The sequence below is a fragment of the Musca vetustissima genome, unplaced genomic scaffold (assembly GCF_032173495.1).
Source record: "Musca vetustissima isolate MV318-11 ecotype Yass unplaced genomic scaffold, APGP_CSIRO_Mvet_v1 utg110995, whole genome shotgun sequence".
Lineage (NCBI taxonomy): Eukaryota > Metazoa > Arthropoda > Insecta > Diptera > Muscidae > Musca > Musca vetustissima.
In genome coordinates, this window is record NW_026885206.1 from 29,658 (window position 1) to 51,689 (window position 22,032).

A 22,032-nucleotide genomic window follows, 5' to 3' on the forward strand; every position below is an offset into this window, starting at 1 on the left:
ACACATGCTATGCCGAAATGTTTAAAATGTAATCCCATCCGACATAGATTATTTGGTGTACACTTAACATGAATAAGTCGAAATTGTATATGGAAGCTATGCTATATATGGGAAATTACAAAAATCTTTTAAATTCCTTGAAGCTGAGGTTTGCAAGGTTATAACTCGCGAAATATGAACATATTGCATAAAATTTAAATTCATTTCTATAAAATGAAGTGTTCTTGTCAAAATCCTAAAATATTGGTAATAAATAATAAGTTTGGTGGAAGCTGTGATGGTGGTAATGTAAAAAAATGGGTGAAAATGTGTTGAAGCCAACGAGTTTTTTTGTGTTCGTTCCCGATTTGTGGCTAAACTACACAACGCACGCACATGTGATCAGTGACTAAGTTGCAGAATACCCCATGGACAATATGGTTCTAATGTATGGTTTTTCGATATAATCACTGCATCCACCCAAAATGGATGCTGGCATTTTGAAGCCGTATTTTCGGTGTTTTTTGAATTTTTCTTATAATTAGGATGCGCATCCAGATAATAGAATAAACTAATTATAGGATTGTAGAACTCGTGATTCTGCTTCGTTTAGTGTATATCTCATGAATGTGCTCACTGTAGCTTCTTTGCAATTGGGTTCCAAAGACGAAAATTTGGCCTAGCTATGGATCTTTAATGCACCATTTACTTAAAATCGGACCCGATTTTCACGAAACTGTGCACACATAAATCTAGACTTAATTCAGTACAATATACCAAAATGGAAAGACATATGGGGACTTTGGTGAACAATTTACATAAGATCGGGCGAAAATATATATGGGAGCTATATCTAAATCCGAACCGATTTTCACGAAGCTTAGCACATATCATCCTAAACATAACTCAGTACGATATGCGAAAATTCATGTAAATCGAATGATTTTCATGGACTTTGGTGCACCATTTACCTAAAATCGGACGAAAATATATATGGGAGCTATAGCTAAATCTGAACCGATTTTCTCCAATTTCAATAGGCTTCGTCCTTGGGCCAAATAAGTGACTTGTGCCAAATTTCATCTAAATCGAATTATAAATGCGACCTATACTTTGTACACAATTTAACATCAACAGACGGACGGACATACATAAATCGATTCAGAAAGTGATTCTATTGATATTCTCAAAAGGAACCATGGCTCTATCTCGATTATTTTTGGCTGATACAAACATATGCACAAAGACATAATACCCTGTACTACAGTGTTGTGAAGGGTATAAAAATATATTTTGAAATATGTGTCGAAAATAATAAAAATACAAATAAAATATAAATAAAATAAAAATACGGTATAAACAGAAACAAGTTAACTGGTTTGGAAAAATATGTTAAATTTTGTTTCGATCTGTCAACTCCTTCATATAGAAGCGGGTGTTCAAAAAAAAAGGAAAACTATTTTAATCAAGGTATAGAAAAACGTTGAACTAAGTGTATTGAAGATTCAGGAGATTATATTGAAAAATAAAAATATTTTTGAAAAACTAACTATTCTCTTTCATTGATAGGCTACGAAGTTTCCGAACCGCCCTCGTATATGGTGCATGGGTATAAAAATTTTATCAATATCGAAATAGTTCTGCAAAAATTCTTCCCATCTTATAAAAAAATCGGATTGCCAGATAAAATCTTCTTTGGTGGGAATATGCGATTAAAAACATTAAAGTACGGAAATGAGGATATGTCATAACATGGGTCGATATTGATATTTTGCTGTATGGTTGTATGGTAGCTTCTAAAAATGCGAATGCCATATTGCGATAGAGCTGCCTGAAATATGATATTAAAATTTTTAAAATATCAAAAATGGGGCGGAAGCGGTTTATTTTTTTTATTTGAAGGGATTAAATACAAAACTGGTTGTAGGATAGCGCCAGTGTTGATCGATCATTTATATAAACTTGACCGAAATTTTGATATAGAAGCTATATGTAAATATGAACCGATTGAAACTAAATTTAACAGCGTATAGTCTCAAGTCGGAAATTCATGCTAAATTTCATATCACGTGAATGAATTGGGAGGAAAATGTTTATGAAAGCGATATCTAACTCTGAGCCGAATCCATTCAATTTCAAAAGTGTTCGTCACTGACCCAAATTCGTGAAAAGTATAAATTTTTAACGTATTTGGGCCAGGTAGAACGTTTTATGGGGACTACCCCCAAAAAGGGGGAGCAAATAGAAATAATTTTTGGCAGGGAGATTGCGACAACAAAATAAGGTATAAGGTTGACCGATATATCCCATCTTGACCTGCCTACAGACAAAATAATATTCTATGCAAAATTTTGGCGATCTATCTCAATTCGTTAGAGTGTAGAGTGATTACAACAAACAGCCGGGCATGCTTAAATCGTCATGGAATTTTACGCTGATCAAGAATATATATACTTTATAGAGTCGGAAATGATTATTTCGATGAGTTACAAACGGAAAACCCAAATTAATACACCATAGTATGGAGTATGGAAGGTATAAAAAGTGTAAAAATTCATAATACCGTGTGTAGTGTAGGGTATAAATGAATTATAAATGGTAGGGGTTTCACAATAGTTATATAAATTGCAGAATGAGGCCACCCACTGCTGATAGCAAAATAGAAGTCATACCTCCAGAAATTGTTTTGATTCCTAATTAATTATGCGTGTTTATGCTATCATAATTCATGTCTGTATAAATATTTCCATATCAGAACCATTTCAAAGATATTCCTCCTTATTCTCTCAACTTCATTAGAGCAATTCTTTTTTTTTCATTTAGCAAATTAACAAGCAATTTAAAAACATAGACGATAATAATACGTATACATGCAATTAAATGCACACACTCACACACACTGACATAAATATACTGTCTACAATAAAACATGTACCAATCTACTGTGTAGACATGGCTTTTATTCTTAGTTCCTCGAAACTAGCCACCTCCATAAAATGAAATTAGCAATTATTCATTTTAATAATAGTAGACGATCGGTTCGTTTTTGTTTTTAGTCTATTGTCGCCAAGTGTATATTTTTAGACATGGTCAAAAGTTCTTTCAACCTATGATATACCAAGAACTGTTTGTTCGTTTGCCACAATGCGTTGCTGTATGCAGTAAAAATGTAATATTTTTAAAAACTGTCAATTATGACGAATTGATTTGTTTGTAATACCGTAATTTTAAAATAATAGTTTTGAGTTGATGGGTGACAGTTGTCGCCAAGGATATTATAACGTGTTGGTGGAATATTTAGAAGCAATATATATATATATATATATATAATAATAATAACTACAATATCAAAGAAATATGCTTTATTTTATGTTGAACTGAACTTATTGGAACCATAGCTTTTAGATTATCTCAAGGTCTTATTAAAATTTATTCCAAATTTATATATTTTCCTATATATTATACTTAATACTTAAAAACCAATGCTAAAATGTTTCCGTTTGATTCTATACTCGAATTTATATATGTGTATCCTGATAGATGTGTGGTGAAACACCATATCAATTCCTATTTTTTGCCTTCTTAACAATGATGTCTGGCAAATACATTTGAAATATTGCATGCTAGACACATGCAACATAAATACAGCACAGGATATTATTAAATGCATGCAACAAAATAAAAAAAAAACATTCATGTGAAATTTTACACATACTTCATCATTCGGTGCGCTATTAAAAATATGGAATTTCAGTAGATTAGTGTGGAGCAGTAAGGAATGTCATGCAGAACTGCTGTACAATATGCACCGCATAACAGTAATATCATATGCATATAAAAACAAGATACCCTCCATCAAGTGATGTGCTTTCAAAATTCCTTAAATCTGTCGGGACCATTACGAGTGTATGGATTCATGCTCTGAATTACAGACACTCAGGTTAAAAAACTTAGGTATGAACTTCAACATACCGAAACGGGATATTTGTATTGGGTCTTTTTTAAAACATTAACAAAATCCTAGCTATATCGGTGCGAATAAAGCATTGAAAATACAGAAAATTGATGTGTACCATTGTATGAATGTCATACAGAAACGTAAACCGATATTGATAATTTTTCGTTGAAACCCATGAAAACCTTAAAAATCAAATAATAGTTGAAAAACGTTCCCAAATCACAAATTAATAATGTGGGGTACAATTATATGGGGACTAGACAGAAACTTAGGCCAATATTGATTTTAAGTATGGAGAATTTCAAGCCAATGTCAATCCAAAATATAAAATTACAGCCAATACTGTTGAAATATGTGCCCAATATCCGAAACTATAAAATTTGAAATGTAGCGTTATATAGTGCTACCCTGAAAAGTGCACCAATATTGATAATTTTTATGAGGTCGATTTTCTACCCAGCGAAAACCCGATGTTTAAATTACAGTCGATTAGTTTGAAAAGTGTGCCCAAAAGCTTGATAATTTTTATGAGGTCGATTTTCTACCCAGCGAAAACCCGATGTTTAAATTACAGTCGATTAGTTTGAAAAGTGTGCCCAAAAGCTTGAAAATACAGAATTTTGGTAGAGTACCGATACCGATTAAATTCAGGAAGTAGCTGGGGAGCAACCGCAACGATTTTATCAATATACATAACAATTAGTGGGAAGGTTGTCTACACAGCGAGAATCAGAAGTATCAAATTACAGCTAAATAAGTTGAAAAACGAGCCCAAAAACTTCGAAATCCTGAATAGTGGGCGGTACCGAAGTATGGCGACTATTAAACCAATAAGGAAAGTAGTAAAGTCGGACTGGGCCGACTATATGATACCCCTCACCTCTTTGGGTATGTTCTACATATGTATCCTAACAGTTTTTGTTATATATCAATATCTGAACCGATTTCAGGGAAACTTGCCAGAGACTAATTTATATAACATCAGTACGTTGTGTCAATCGGCCTAGCTATGGATTTTTTCCTGAAGCTTAGCAACAACATTTTAGACTTAATTCAGTACCCTGTACCAAAATTCATGCAAATCGAAAGGTATATAGGGAGTTTGGTGCTCCAATTACCTAAAATCGGCCGTAACTATATATGGGAGCTATATCTAAATCTGAACCGATTTTCACGAAACTTTGCACACATCATTCTAGACTTTTTTAGTACACTGTGCCAATTTTCGAAAGATATATAAGGACTTTGGTGCACAATTTACCTTAAATCGGACGAAGATATATATGGGAGCTATATCTAAATCTGAACCGATATTTTCGAATCTCGGCAGACATCATTCTAGACCTTATTCATTACGCTGTGCCAAATTTTGTGTAAATCAAAAGATTTTCGTGGACTATTTACCTAAAATCGGCCGAAGCTTTATATGGGAGCTATATATAAATCTGAACCGATTTTCACGAAACTTAGCACACATCATTCTAGACCTTTTTCATTACGCTGTGCCAAATTTAGTGCAAATCGAAAGATATATAGGGACTTTGGTGCACTATTTACCTTAAATCGGACGAAAATATATATGGGAACTATATCTAAATCTGAACCGATTTTCCCCAATTTCAATAGGGTTCGTCCTTGGGCCAAACAAGGGAGCTGTGCCAAATGTCATCCAATTCGGATCATATATGCGACCTGTACTTTGTTTCCAATTTAACACCAACAGACGGACGGACATGCGTAAATCGACTCAGAAAGTGATTCTATGCATATTCTCAAATGGAACCATGGGTCTATCCCGATTATTTTTGCATGTTACAAACATATGCACAAAGACATAATACCCTGTACCATAGTGTGGTGAAGGGTATAAAAAGGTGGGACGATATATCCAATTTTCAGTATGCTAGCAAAGCTTACGCAAAAACTCTATTCTACATATTGCGTACTCTATCGAAATTTCAACAGATAGACGGACATGGCAAAATCGACATAGTACTTTATTCTGATTACGAATATAACATTACACTGCATGTGGTTTAATCTGAATATTTCGAAGTTTTACAAATGGAATGACAAATTTAATATACACTGCGTCTATTGGTGATACCATGATATATATATATATATATATATATATCTGGGAGAACCTATACTTATTTTCCTCTCACGAAAATATGGACCAAAATCGTTTGCTACCCTTATATGGCATCTATGTTGTGCTCGGCAAAAACGAATTGCCACTTTACCGAGAGGAAAATAATAAGTTGAAAGATTTGCGTGTGGAACTATTCCCCATTGCAATCTCAGCATCTTTGGCTCCATTCTTCCAGGCGGACATATGGATCCTTTTCGGCATAATAATCTTTCTTCTTTGGCTGGTCGTAACCTTAGGCTGCAGTCTTCATCTTATTGGAGCAACAGAAGAAGAGGACCGACGGGCGCCACCTTCGGACTTGATCTAGGCTTGATAAAAATATTAGGTTGTGCAAAGTTTTATTCAAATCAGAAGGAGTGAACCGATATTTCCCATCTTTGGACTTTATTAGGCTTGGTAAAGATAATTGGGTGTGCAAAGCTTGAATCAAATCGGATATCCCATTAGCCTGATGTAGGTATTATAAACATAGAAAATGTTGACCATTTGTGCGGGAGGAACCAGAAGGAGTGGACCAATGGGTTCCATCTTCGGACTCGATATAGGATTGGTAATGGAAATAGGGTATACAAAGTTTGATTCAAATCGAATAATTTTCTACACAAATTTTACCATTTTGTGGGGGATGTACCACAAGGAGTGGACCGATACTCCACATCTTCGAATATGAACGAAGTTTAGAAGAAATATTACTATATGTATGGATGAAATTGGTTACTCCCTTCGAGAGTTATCGTGCGCATTAGCCAACGGACGGACATTTGTAAATCGACTCCAAATTGGCTGAAACGTTTGTAGATATATCCAATTTTTTCTACAAGCTGCATGTTGAGCAAAAGTGATCCCTCTTGACCGATTAGAAGTCAACACCTCCGCTTTCTTACATTTCTCCAAATCAGTTTTTCCATAAGCGGAACTTCATGTAAAGCTTTAAAGCGATCTTCCTTTATATTTACCTGGACGCGTCATTTCTTCCCTCCAGGTAAATATAAACGAATATTCTGTCCACATATCGGGTCTATGTCCTCCTGGAGTAAATATATACTACATCTTTCTCAAAATAGCCATGTTTTTTCTTGGGCCGAACTCCCTTTCCCATTTTTAATTTCGTGATATTAGGGTCATTATTGTGACCTCTAGGCAACCAGAAGTTATTGATCAATATGTTCCCCAATTTTTTTTTTTGGGCTACTAGAACCGACAAAAATAAAGTTCTTGCTCCATATCTCCCCTTTAATAATAACCGATCATTACCAAAAGCAGTTGGGTCTTCTTTGGCCAGAACCGAATATATGGTACAACTCATGGTTCATTCGATGACCATATTCATCGTCGACGCTGATTGGCCTATAGATCTTTCGGAGAATTTTTCTCTCGAACACTCCAAGAGCTGCCTCATCTGCTTGCGCAGGTATCCATGCTCCAGATGAATATAACAGTATCAGATCCGTATAGTAGTATCAGCGTCTTGTAGAGTGTATGTTTGGTCTGTCGAGAGATGGCCTTGTTTGTAAACTGCTTACCTTTGAATATCGTCGAAATTTGAAATCATGAACGGTCTATATCGTCTAGATATGAGGGTCAGAGTACTAAGAAGTGAGTCTCGAACATGATATGTTCCACAATAATAGGCCAAAACGAACGTACTTGGCATTGTTGTGTTTGTAAAATGTTGAACATATGTTAATAAAGGTAAAGGCTATGATCGGTATGTTAATAATATTCATCCCTACCCATGGATATATTTAATAGAATATTTAATAATTTAATATATATTATATACAATATCAGATGAACAAATTAAGAACAATTTTAGTGTTTTGGACAACTTAAAAAATCAATAATAAAACAGCAAATGATTATCCGCTTGTTTAAGCAAATAAAATAAAAAACGAACGAGCCCACCCTCGTATGGCGACCACACTTGCAATATTCGTTGCAAGGAAATGCCAATACCATTGGTAATCACATTTGTAACTGTAAAATTGAAGTGGAATGAACAACAACGACAACAACAACAATAATGGAAACATTGGTTTGCGGTGGCATTGGAACTGCTGATATTTGGTCTGGCCGTTGCATGGTGGTTTTATCGACGGGTCTACCTACGGGTGTGCTGATATAATGGTGTCTGTTATTGACAGTTAACACTATAATCATTTAACTGTGTTTTTTCTCTTCTTCGTCTTTTTAGACTTGCAATGACGTTGACGGTGTTGCTTGAATTTATATCGAATTGCAGGCACATACAGTACCTGCATGGCTGCCCCCACCTCCTAGCTTCTCCTTCGACTGCATTTGTATGAAAATGCAGGTGTTCGGATATTTTCCCTTTAAGTGAAGGGAAATAGATTTTTCTTCATAAAATATACTGACTGCTTGGTGTTGGTCGGTGCTTATGACATGTTTCAATTTTTCAAAACAAAAAAATATGAAAAAAATCATGATGTCAGTTGTGGAAAGAGAGATTTTATTGAAAAAAGTCATGATTTTCATATTCAACTGTAAAAAGGCAAACCAAAACTGTTATTTCTTATCGCTGGGGAGCAATTGTTGTCCTTTTGTGTGTTTGTTGTTGTATCCAGCAAACGTATTATTGGTTGCCATTTCAAATTATAGTTTAGCGGTTCTTGTTTTTGTGTTGAAAGTATTTTTTTCCGCCACGGTTGTCCTTGTAGTTGTTGACACCATGCAATCAAAGGAAATCGTTGGAAGTCGCTGAAGTTTCGTATACAGCAATGGATATACGGCGTTCTCTACTTGCAATTAATTTAAAAGCAATGAGTCAATGAAGCATGCGACATTTTGTGTCGACAACACAACAAATTTTACGCTGGGTGGCATACTGTAACGTGCATATGGTGCCAAATAATTGATTCTTATTGTTATAACAAATGAATACAAATTTGTGTATCCACTACAACTCATTGTTGTATAGATTAATACAAATTGGGATGAACGTATTGTATTTGATGTGAAGGTTTAACCACACATTAGAAAAAAGCCATTGATAAGCTTGGTTTTAATTGGCATACATATTAATGTAGGTTACTATAAGAATCGTAAAAACATTTCTTGTGGTGTAGGTATCATATAGTCGACCCAGTCCAACTTTTCTCCATTTTTATGGGGCTTTCTTCAGAATTGTCTACTACAGGCTTGAAAAATATTATTTGAAAAAATCACACTTAATTGGACCTTAAAAAATTATTTTTAAACAAGTGATGTTAGGTGTCATATAGTCGACACAGGCCATCTTTTCTGCATTCTTTATGGGGTTTTCTTCTTTTTAACCCCTGCTATATTAACACAAATAATCTTGGATTATGTAAATAAAAATGTGTAGAAATATTACGAAGGTCGGAACAAAGGCGTGGATTTTTAGGAATATATTTTCCGAGGCCTTACCAAAGTCTTGGATTCTTTTAAAATATTTTTTCAAAATCTAACCAAAGGCGTTGATTTTTTAAAATAATGTTTAGGTCTAATGCTTTCCATGTAACTTTTCAGGTGTTACTTGAATTGAGTAAGGCAATGAGTGTGCCTGTCATGTCCACATGCCATGTAATAGAAGCACTTCATAATTGCCACTTAAATATAGATTAACATGTTCCCATAAACACTCCAGAATGTCTCTATTACCCTCAATTGCCATATATAAGTCCCGTCAACACCTTCATTGCATTTCAGTAAACATGGAGAAGAGACCAAGGCTAAGTGCGTTATTCGGCCTCATTTGACTTTGTGGCATCAACCCATTGAATAATGTCAGGAAGTTTCCACCGCAGAAGTTGTTCAGGACTGGTGGCAATCGGCACAATTTTATCAAATTTATCCACGATACTTTAAGGATTCCGATGGTGATGGTATTGGCGATTTGAAAGGTATTACCTCTAAATGGGAATATCTCAAGGATATTGGAGTCACCGCAGCCTGGTTATCACCTATCTTTACCTATCCACCATGGGTGGATTTTGGTTATGACATCTCCAACTTCTTTGTAATTCAACCCGAATATGGTACATTGGAAGATTTCAGGGGTCTACTAACAAAAGCCAAACAATTTGGTCTGAAAATCATTTTGGATTTTGTTCCCAATCATTCTAGCACCGAAAATGAATGGTTCAAGTAATCGGTGAATCGTGAAAGGGGCTATGAGGATTATTATGTGTGGTCCAATGTGAATGAGAAGGGTGAGAGGCAGCCTCCTAGCAATTGGTTATCCGGTTTTCGTGGTAGTGCCTGGCAATGGAATGACCAAAGGCAACAGTACTACATCCATCAATTTGCTGTGCAACAGGCCGATTTGAATTATCGCAACCCCGATGTGGAGGAGCAAATCAATCGGGTGCTGAGATATTGGCTGGACATGGAAGTGGATGGTTTTCATATTGATGCTGCCACTTTGCTGTTTGAAGCGAAACCAGATGAAAATGACATTTACCCCGATAAAGAGGTGAGCGGCCTGACCAATGACAAGGAAGATCGGAATTATTTGAAAATGGAAAAAGTGGATATTCAACCAGAATCTATCGATATGATATATCAATGGCGCAAGGTAATGGATGATTATCAACGCATACATGGTGGTGACACCAGGGTATTGCTCATTGAGACCTATGCTCCCATATGGTATACCATGCAAATGTATGGCAACTCCACCACCAAGGGAGCCGAACTGCCATTTAATTTCAATTTAATCACTGAAGTGGATACGGAATTCAAGGCCAAGGATGTACAGAAGGCTGTCGATGATAGGTTAACCAAAATGCCAGCTGGAGGTACTGCCAATTGGGTAATCGGCAATCATGATCGTCGTCGTGCAGCCAGTCGTTATGGTCTACGTAACACAGATGCCATGAATATGTTGGTAATGCTGCTGCCCGGTGCCAGTGTTACCTATCAGGGCGTGGAATTGGGTATGACAGATGGTAAAATATTATGGGAAGATACCGTAGATCCAGCGGCATGTAATGCAAATAAGGATATTTTTGAGAAATACAGACGTGATCCCACTCGCACTCCGAGAGCGCCGAGAAAAATGCAGGATATCAGATGGCCCCAAGACATGGCTAACCCTGGCCGATGATTACAAAACGGTGAATATTGAAATGAAATCGCTGGCGGATAAATCACATTTGAAAGTCTACAAGGAATTAATTCTGAGAAAGTCGTCTTAGACCTTGCAACAGGGTTCCTATAAATATAAGGCTCTCAGTGATGGGGTGTTTGTACTGAAGAGGTGGGCAAGGGTGTGCGTTTTTTATTAACTTAAATTAAATATTTTCATGAAATTTCAGGTATTTAGCGTACGAAGAAACCCTGTTGTATGTGGCTAATTATGGTGAAGCTTCTTCGAGTGGAAATGTGTTGGATAATTTCGAAGTTACCTTGCCATCTTCAATGAATCTGAAAATAAGCAGTCTGGATTCAAAGAAATATTCTGGAATTCCGGTGAACATTAAGGAAGTTAATTTGGAAGCAGGAGAAGCTTTGGTGTTGGGAACAACCTTTAAAATTATCTTTGAAAACATAGTCGCCTATGTTGACCCTTCAAAAATTATCTTTAAAAAAATCGATGCCTATGTTGACCCTTAAAAATATTTTTAAAAAAATCGACGCCTATGACAGATTTGCGCCTTTCGGTTGTATTGGAAAGTGTTTGTTTAAAAATCCACGCCATTGGGTGGGCCTTGATCCTCGCGTTTTGTTAAAAAAAATCGATGTCGTTCGGTGGCCATTGAAAAAATATTCTTTAAAAATCCACTACATTAGATGGTACCTAAAAAAATATTCTATAAATGTTCACGCCTATAGTGAGCATTGAAAAAATACTCTTTACAATATCAACGACATTCAATGGCCCTTTAAAAATATTTTGTAACAAATTCACACATATGTTGACCTTTGAAAAAATATTTAGATCGACTCAGCTACAGATATGACGATCGGTATACTTAAAAAAAAAAAAAAATATATATATATATATATATATGCAAATTCTGCTTAAAGGCATTGTTGAAGACATCTATATGATAAAACATAATAATAGTACTAACTTTTAATTAAATATCGACACCCATACACATTTTTCTTTGAGTAATTGTAAAGAATAGGCAGATCAAAATTTGAAGATTTGGGCGCCATCTACACATAAATAGCAAAAACTAAACATTATATTAACGAAATTGCATCATATATTTAATAATATCAAACGTTGACCGACATTCTACGAACTTGACGTCTGTACACAATTCTGATCTATGTCAATTCGATCGGTGGTCGAGCCTTTGGAAGAATCTTCACTCTGACATCTATTTCAACTTACCTCCATCCTTCTAAATTTATAAACGACAATATTTTCTTTTTGTTTGTTTTTTTTTATTAAAAATCTTATCACATTTATTTACTGTGTTCTTAATCGTTTCGTTTGTTTTTTACTCATTACTCTTTATAATATTTTTTTTAGAGAATATATTATGTCTATCGTCATATGTATATATATATATAATTACAAGTTGAATGTTTGATTTCTCATGAACATACATTATAGTTTAATTTTTTATATCGTTTGTTTTACCCTTTTTCTTATGTTATTTTCTATATTTTCAATTAGGAAACTTAATTGTAGGTTTACATTACTTACTTACAAATATACGAATGTTTGTTGTATATTTTGAATTCACATCGTAAATTGTTGTAATATATATATATGTTTGTTTGTGTGTTTTTGTTCTTGTATTATTTTAAATATTAATAGCTCGTTAATTACAGATTACAATACACAATTTGTTTTTATGTTATGAATAATTAATTGTTATCGTCTTTGTTGTGTTTTATTTATGGCGTGTAGTTGGATTTTTTTTTATATATTTTTTTTGTTTAATAATTATATTAGCATTAAATTTTATGTAAATCATTACTACGTACTAATGGTGTATTGTTTTCGTAAAATTTTGAAAATTGTAAAAAGTGCATAATAGAAAGCCAATTATGTTTCTATTTTGTTATTTTCTTCGGTTTCTTTAAGTATTTCAAAAGTTTTGTTTTTTTTATTAATAAATTTTGTAATTATTTGAATTTATTTATATATATTTTTTGCTTCACATTTGTGCTGTTTTTCTCAAATTTATTTTTTTCATGTGATTGTCATACAAAACATTTCACATAACATTTAAATATTTACAAAAGTTATTCTTCCTTTTTTTAGATTTTGTTCAAACTAATTTCGTAAATAATTTTTTTTTGAGAGATTCAAATATTTGTGGTTTATTTTTTTACAGTTGATAATAGAAGTTGAGAAATAAAATATTTTATAATCGATACCAAATTGAAACTAATTCGAATAAGTACACACTTCGGAATATACAAATATCAAACAGGCTTAAAAAATTTTCCTATCAAATGATTATACTCTTAGCCTTATGGCTAACGAGAGTATATATACATCGCTTCGGCAATCGAAATGGGAAAATTTGGATTTCATATTAAAAATTTGAACTTCACTTTAAATTTAAATTTTCACTAAAAATTTAATTTTAATCAGACAAATTTGAGTTTTTTTTTTGCTATGGAAAAGAAATTCGTCAGGTCCCCTGAGGTGTTTTTTGCTATAGAAAAAATTCTTCAGGTCCCCTGAGGTGTTTTTTTGCTACAGAAAAAATTCTTCAGGTCCCCTGAGGTGTTTTTTTGCTATAGAAAAAAATTCGTCAGGTCCCCTGAGGTGTTTTTTGCTATAGAAAAAAATTCGTCAGGTCCCCTGAGGTGTTTTTTGCTATAGAAAAAAATCGTCAGGTCCCCTGAGGTGTTTTTTGCTATAGCAAAAAAATTCGTCAGGTCCCCTGAGGTGTTTTTTTGCTATGGAAAAAATTCTTCAGGTCCCCTGAGGTGTTTTTTTGCTACAGAAAAAATTCTTCAGGTCCCCTGAGGTGTTTTTTGCTATAGCAAAAAAATTCGTCAGGTCCCCTGAGGTGTTTTTTGCTATAGCAAAAAAATTCGTCAGGTCCCCTGAGGTGTTTTTTGCTATAGCAAAAAAATTCGTCAGGTCCCCTGAGGTGTTTTTTGCTACAGCAAAAAAATTCGTTAGATCCCCTGAGGTGTTTTTTGCTATAGCAAAAAAATTCGTCAGGTCCCCTGAGGTGTTTTTTGCTATAGCAAAAAAATTCGTCAGGTCCCCTGAGGTGTTTTTTGCTATAGCAAAAAAATTCGTCAGGTCCCCTGAGGTGTTTTTTGCTATAGCAAAAAAATTCGTCAGGTCCCCTGAGGTGTTTTTTGCTATAGCAAAAAAATTCGTCAGGTCCCCTGAGGTGTTTTTTGCTATAGCAAAAAAATTCGTCAGGTTCCCTGAGGTGTTTTTTGCTATAGCAAAAAAATTCGTCAGGTTCCCTGAGGTGTTTTTTGCTATAGCAAAAAAAATCGTCAGATCCCCTGAGGTGTTTTTTGCTATAGCAAAAAAATTCGTCAGATCCCCTGAGGTGTTTTTTGCTATAGCAAAAAAATTCGTCAGGTCCCCTGAGGTGTTTTTTGCTATAGAAAAAAATTCGTCAGGTCCCCTGAGGTGTTTTTTGCTATAGAAAAAAATTCTTCAGGTCCCCTGAGGTGATTTTTGCTATAGAAAAAAAATCATCAGGTCCCCTGAGGTGTTTTTGTGCTATATAGAAAAGTCACTGTCCTAAAAAATGAAAATCGGGCGGCAGTTATTACAAGGAATTCTGTGGAATAGGGAGTATACCTTCATATAGTCTATAATGTAGACTATGGGCGGGACCTTAATATTTGGGATATACATAACATGTCTCCTTATCGAGAAATGAATAATGTTTTTCCCACCCTTTAAGAACCAGAAGAATTACTTATATTTTAGGTGTAAAATGTGACTAGGACCATCACACAACCTAATAAAATCCGAGGTCAACATTGTGGGGGTATCTAAAAACATGCACATATATTGAAAATTCTCTGCCAATATATATATTCTTCACACTCCAAGAGCCCGAAATTCCAAACTATGATCTATTCGGTTATAGAATAGGCCTAGGACAAACAGACCACATTGAATGCGACATCATGCAAAATCAGAAATACAAAATCCGACACCTGTGTTCGAATATACGGATCAAAAATTTAAAACATTGAAAATGTCAGATACCTTTTGGGTGCTATATATCCATTTCAAATTTGAAACATATTATGAGTAGCAGCTATGTATGTCATCGCAATAATAGATGACGATCTATACTTATAAGATCTGTGGAGAATATTTTGAAGTGTTGCAACTGAAATAACAAATTAAATATACACTCCACCTAGTACAGGAGGGTATTTTAATTTTAACTCTGAATATTATCGCACCCTAATTATTATTTCCACCACAGAAAAAAAGTTGGTGCCCAACGTAATGCATCTACAAATATTATTTATTATTTTCAATTAACCCCCAAAATATTTGTGTATGATAAAACAATAACAGCGCCAAACATGATTTCGTTAAAACTAATTTTGTAATTATTTCTCTTATGGACAAATATGGCGCCCAAATGATCATCATAGAGAATATTTTCTAATTATTTAACGGATAACAAAATAATTCTAAAATATATCGTATATATCTCAACGAATTAAATCGAATCTATTTCGGAAGGATTCAACTACATTGTTTTTTTAATTGCCTTAGAAAGGTGTTTCAGAGCTAAAATAGTTAAAAACCGGTTTTTTATAGAATTTTTTGTAAATTTTATATAAATGTGTTCATTTTTGCTTTGAATTCCCACAAGCGTTTTATTTTTATTTATTTATTTTTTTTGCTTTCCAATAAAATGTTTAGAACATATGTCATATAAAATATTATATTTCTCATTTAAAGTATAGCGGAAAACCAAAACTAAAAATTGTATTCATATATAAATATAGTTTTGTTTGTTATATTACAAATGCTGTTGAAGCGTTTAAGTTTTCCTTTTTTGCAAAGCAATTTATGTGTTTTCTTGTGGCTGGTGTTCTTTTAACAGTATTTATATTTAAGGAATTAGATTTACATTTCTATATATGCATCTCTACAATATATGAACAAAGTAAATATTTAATACTATTACATACCTTTTAAATTTTTTGGTAGTATATACAAAATAGTTATATATTTTGTAATATTTATAGATCGATTTTTATTAGATTTAGTTCTTTATATATTTGTATATTAGTTTGTTCTAAGTCTCCTCTAGATATTGCTTTTTGCGAATGGTTTGAAAACAAACTAAAGCCCAGTTAAATTTACAAGCATTTTACAAGGTGTTTGGCAAGAATGAGTGTTATTTTTGGCAAAGAAGAATAAACATTCAGTTTATTATTCAGATACACTTTTTTAAATTAATTATAAATCTATGTAATGAGTGAATTGATAAAAATGAGTGATCTGATAAGTCTCATCTTACAACATTTTATAGGCATGGTTAAAATATTACGTTCTCCAAAGTTTGGTTCAAATCGAATTGTCCAATCGCATGATATTACAAAATAATTTTCAGCAACATTTTGTGTGGGAAGTACTATGAGGAGTGAACCAATATTTCGAACACTACAATGTGTAAAGTTTGGATAGAACTCCCATCGAAAGTTATCCTGCCCAGCAGCCATTTTAGACTCTATACGCTATGTAATAAACATAGGGTTTCCTTTGTTTCCATTTATCAAAAAATATTGCATATTTAAAATATCTTTGAATTTTCACATAATTCTCTTGTATAAAAAAAAGAATTCCCTCGAACATTTGTGCAAAATTTACGAAATTCGGTTAAGTAGTCCGAAATATACTTACTGTTCGATGCAGGGCACCTATTACCTGCAAATGAAGAATCAAAGAATATGTAAAGTATACTGAACACTATAAGATAGAGATTTTCTACTACTCCATCAATATACCTTCAAATTAATTCGATATCGATACGCATTGAAAAATTATGAAGTATCTAAAATACCGATGATTTTCTGTACATTTTTGTCAGCGCCATCTATTGAATGTGTAGATACAAATATATATTATGCAAAATGTAAACCACATTTGTGTAGCTAAGAAAAAATTAATTCTTCTGAATTAATCTGTTCAAAAGTTATACGTTCCGAAACTGGACTCGAAACACTACGATTTGAATTATGCCCAACAAAAGATGGCGCTGACGGCGGGTTTATGCAAATTACACGCATCATTTGAATAATACTATAAAATTCAGATTTAAAGATTAGGATTCAAATTATTCTACATAATGTTGAACTTGTTAATGACTGTTATATATTCGTATCAATGTATACTATCTCCGTTTTCATACGAGACCTATTTTGTAGAGATGTGATTATAACTTCAGTAGTTATACGGTTAAAGGCCTTGTTTTCCACTCTCCGGTGAATACACATGAATAAAGTACACGTTTGATTAGTGTCTATATCGTTAAGCGTTCAAAAGTTATGAAAAATCCCAGAAAACTGTATTTTTTAGGAAACATGGCAACACTGGAAAACATTCTTGAATACTGTTAGATAGTGGATGATCAATGACATAAATATCCATTTAAATTTTGTCTGTGCGCGTGAGCATTCAAAACTAATCTAAATTGCCGGTGATTTTCTGTTAACATGACACACCTGGAAAACGCTTGTCGTCAGCGCCATCTATTGATTGGGTAGACCCAAAATTCGATAATCGGACATTTAAGCCACATTTGTTATAGTGGCAACTTCTCATTAAGCCCGAGTCAGATTTGTCTCTTTATCTTTACTCGTTCAAAAGTTATAAAGAATCTCAGAAAACTTTTATTTTTTGTGTACATGGCGACTCTGTCAGATAAACTTCGATACTGTCGGGTAGTGACAAACTGACAAACACTTGTCGTCAGCGCCATCTATTGAATGGGTAGATTCAAAAATCGATTATGCAAAATTTAAACCTCTTTTGTTTTCCCAACAACTTTACATCTACTGTAGATATTTAAATAAAATTGGTGTCATATGAAAGGTACAATTTCATACTTTCTTGTAAAATAACAATAATTTAATTATTTTAGTATTTGAATACGAAATGAAGTATTAAAATATTCCCTCCGTAATATTCGTGTTACAAGAATTTTTTCTGGTTATAGTAGAGTAAATTATTTACTATTTCATATGTATTTGTTGAAATCCGATTAAATGTTTAAAATTTTTACGCTTGGAAGGTTTCGCTTAAAAATTTTATTTGCATTATCAATAGATGGCGCTAAAGTCGGATTTATAAACATTGCATAGTTTATTTCTTTTTCATGTAACTTTTTTGTATTGCTGATATTTAAATGAAAGTGGCGTCATGTATAATCGTATAATTACTAATGGAATTGATAAAATTTCAAAATTAGTTAAATATTTCAAAATTATTTATAATATTATATAAAGTATGGAATATTACATTGTCTCCGAGGTACAAGAACTGGATTTAGATGGTTTCTCATCTTCGAACCTTAGTTAGAGTTGGTAAAAAAAAGGCGATGTGCTGAGTTTGAACCAAATCCAACATTCGACTCGCTTAGTATTGGGATTATAATTCTAAGATGAGGTATATATATATATATATAATAGAAAAAAATGTGTTTGTTGGTATTTTACCGATAGACGCCAAAACCGCTGAACAGATCTTAATGAGATTTACACTGTATGTGGGGGCATGCCCTGAAAGTAACATAGACTATATAAACTTTTAAAATTCCGCGTGGATGTGGAGTTATAGCATCAATAGTAAACATACCTCAAATTTTCTGAAGATGTAATATGCGTTTATCTTAAGAACGGTTACAGATAACGCATTCAAAATGTATATGTATATCGTAGGTGTGAATACACATTATTCATAAAACTATGTGCGAGATAAGATCGCTGGAAATGCACTCTCCGTTAAATAAAAAAAAATGTTTTGTTTCTAGACTCAAAAACCGTTGAACAGATTTTACTGAGATTTTTACCACATATCATGCCATCCGAGAGAAATAATATAGGCTATATAAACTTCCAAAATTTCGCGTGGATGTGGAGTTATCGCATCGAAAGTAATTATACATCTGAACTAATATTCATTTTCTAAGCTTATATCTTAAGAAGGGTTACAGATTCTCACTTCAAAGTTTGTCAAAATCTGTGGTAGCAACTACTCATCATCCATATAAAAATTAACGCGGTACAATAGGGGAACATGTACTCCTCACTGCATTTAATTAATCTGAATGTAGAACATGGAAACTCTTTTGGTTGTTGACACAAAAACCGCTGAATAGATTTTACTAAAATTTTCGCAGTAAAAGATGCCAACCCATATAAATAAGATAGACAAGATAAACTTCGAAAATTCCGCGATGACGAAGAATTATAGCATCAACAGTAATCATACTTCTGAACTAATATTCATTTTCTATGCATATATTTGAATATCTTAAATAAATCGGCTCATACAAATTTGTATGATACGCAGATAATTACATACTAATCTTAAGTGACCAGGAATTAACAAAATTGGTCCAAATCGATAATGTTCGACTCATCATTTTTGGTCCTTTTATGTTATTATCAATAATGATAAAAACCACCAGTTCAGTAATTCCGCTTCTCTCCATTATCTAAATAAAATAAAATTTGTATAAAATGCACATTTTTTGACATTCTAATTTTTACATTTTGTCAATTTTTGAAAAAAATAAAATTTTGGATTTTTTAATTTTAAACCAGTAAGGACTGGGTCGACTATATAATACCCTTCACCACTTTGTGTATATTGTACATATGTATCTTTACAATTGCATGCCAATGTTCCCTCGAAGGAACATGCCAAAAATTTGGTGGACCATTTACATTAAATCGGACGAAAATATATCTGGGAGCTATATCTAAATCTGAACCGATTTTCAGGAAACTTAACACACATAATTCTAGACCTAATTCATTACGCTGTGCCAAATTTCGTGCAAATCGAAAAATATATAGGGACTTAAGTACACCATTTACATTAAATCGGACGAAACTATATATGGGAGCTATATCTAAATCTCAACCGATTTCCTCGAAACTTGGCACACATCATTCTGCACCTAGTTCAGTACTCTGTGCCAAATTTCATGCAAATCGAATGATATGTAGAGACTTTGGTGCACCATTTACCTCAAATCGTACGAAACTATATATATTTTTTCCAATTTCAATAGGGTACGTCCTTGGGCCAAATAAGTGAGCTGCGCCAAATTTCATCCAAATCGGATAATAAATGCGACCTGTACTTTGTTTACAATTTAACATCTACATACGGACAGACGGACGGACGGACATGCATTAATCGACTCAGAAAGTAATTCTATGCATATTCTCAAAAGGAACCATGTGTCTATCTCGTTTCCTTTTGCCTGTTACAAACATATGCAGGAGTGAGAAAGGGGTCCAAATCATATCATGGGGAAATAGTTGAGAATACAGACATAAAAAATTGTTGTAATGTCAATGAAGGATTGTAGTGGTCTTGGAACGATTAATGAAAAACATGTAAATATTGGAGAAAATATATTTGTGTCAAGCTAAATTTGTTTTTAATATTACCACCGTTACTTAAAGATTATTTAAAAATGTATTTGTAATCTATTGAATATAATCAAATATACTATACATAGACGGGCTGCTACGAAATTATTACTGATATTACTCTAAGAAACACCTACAAATAGTTTTCGACGTTAACTATCCAATGTTAATAACTTTAGTAGGGGCAGCGAAGCGCCACGGGTTCAGCTAGTATATATATAAATCTTCAAAACGACAAATGAATATCAAGCTGGTGCGCATGATAGCACTCGAAAGGCTTGCCGGTTTAATCCAAACATTGAGCATTGCAATATATCTTTCATACTTAAATCAAGTCCGTAGAAAGATAAACAACCTAATGTTATTACGTACTTCATATTTAGTCTCTCACAAAGAGCCAATATTTTGAGAATTTATTAGACCTGTTTGATCAATCCTTCTCTCAAAGTAATATTTTTTTCCAAATACAGTCCACTCCCTCACCTCTTTACCAAGATATTCTTCAAGGAGGAACTTTTTGATTTTTGCCATTCATTAAAAATTAAATAAAGTATCCTTAATATATATAAGTTTTAAACGGATGTAGTCATCAAATTTGAAATGAGTCAATTAGTTTGGTCCATCAATACATTTCTAATTTCCCTTACGTTCCAACTTATAAATAGTAATACCCACTTAAAATATAACCTATTAATATTGATTGAAATAGACTCCTTTCTAAATATTTCCAACGAATTAAATAATTCCCAAATTCACCAAAAAATATCATTCATACTTGCCATCACTCTTGTATTTGATTTTCAATAGGCTGTTTGTTTTTGTCATTAAAATGTTTTCAAAACAAATAGAACCAAATAAAATAATCATCAACAACAAAAAAGCTTGTTTCATTTGTTGTGTTTTTTCTTTTCTAGTTCTTCGTTGAATGAATATTTTTAATTAGTAAAAATAATAACATAGAATTATTTGTTTCTTTTTTTTTCAAAGTATTTATTTAATAGTATTTTACAAATATTTACATTGTTGCATTATGCATTTTTATTATGTTTAGAATTTAACTTTTACTAAATTAATTGGTTTGTTTTTTTTTTCTTTTTGTTTGTTGTGGCCTTAATTCTGGTATTTAGCTTTGTTTTTATGTTTTTGTAATTTATCAATATAACTAAACTAAAATAGAGCTTAGATACTATATATGGAGATTTATTTTTATTTAGAGTTTTTGTTTTTATTTTTTATAAAAAATATCCTTTTTTGTTATCCTTAGAGTCTGAAAGGGTTTTACATTTGTGTGTGTGTGAGTTTGTGTTTTGTTATTTTTTACAGCGCTTTTAGAGTTTTTTTGTTGTTTTGTCTTATATAAAAAAGT

At 33.0% G+C, this 22,032-nt stretch overlaps 1 pseudogene; it reads left to right on the top strand.

Moving 5' to 3' along the window:
* Positions 1-6,111: 6,111 nt before the first annotated feature.
* LOC133332331 (maltase A1-like) lies at positions 6,112-17,299 on the top strand (annotated as a pseudogene).
* Positions 17,300-22,032: the final 4,733 nt, after the last annotated feature.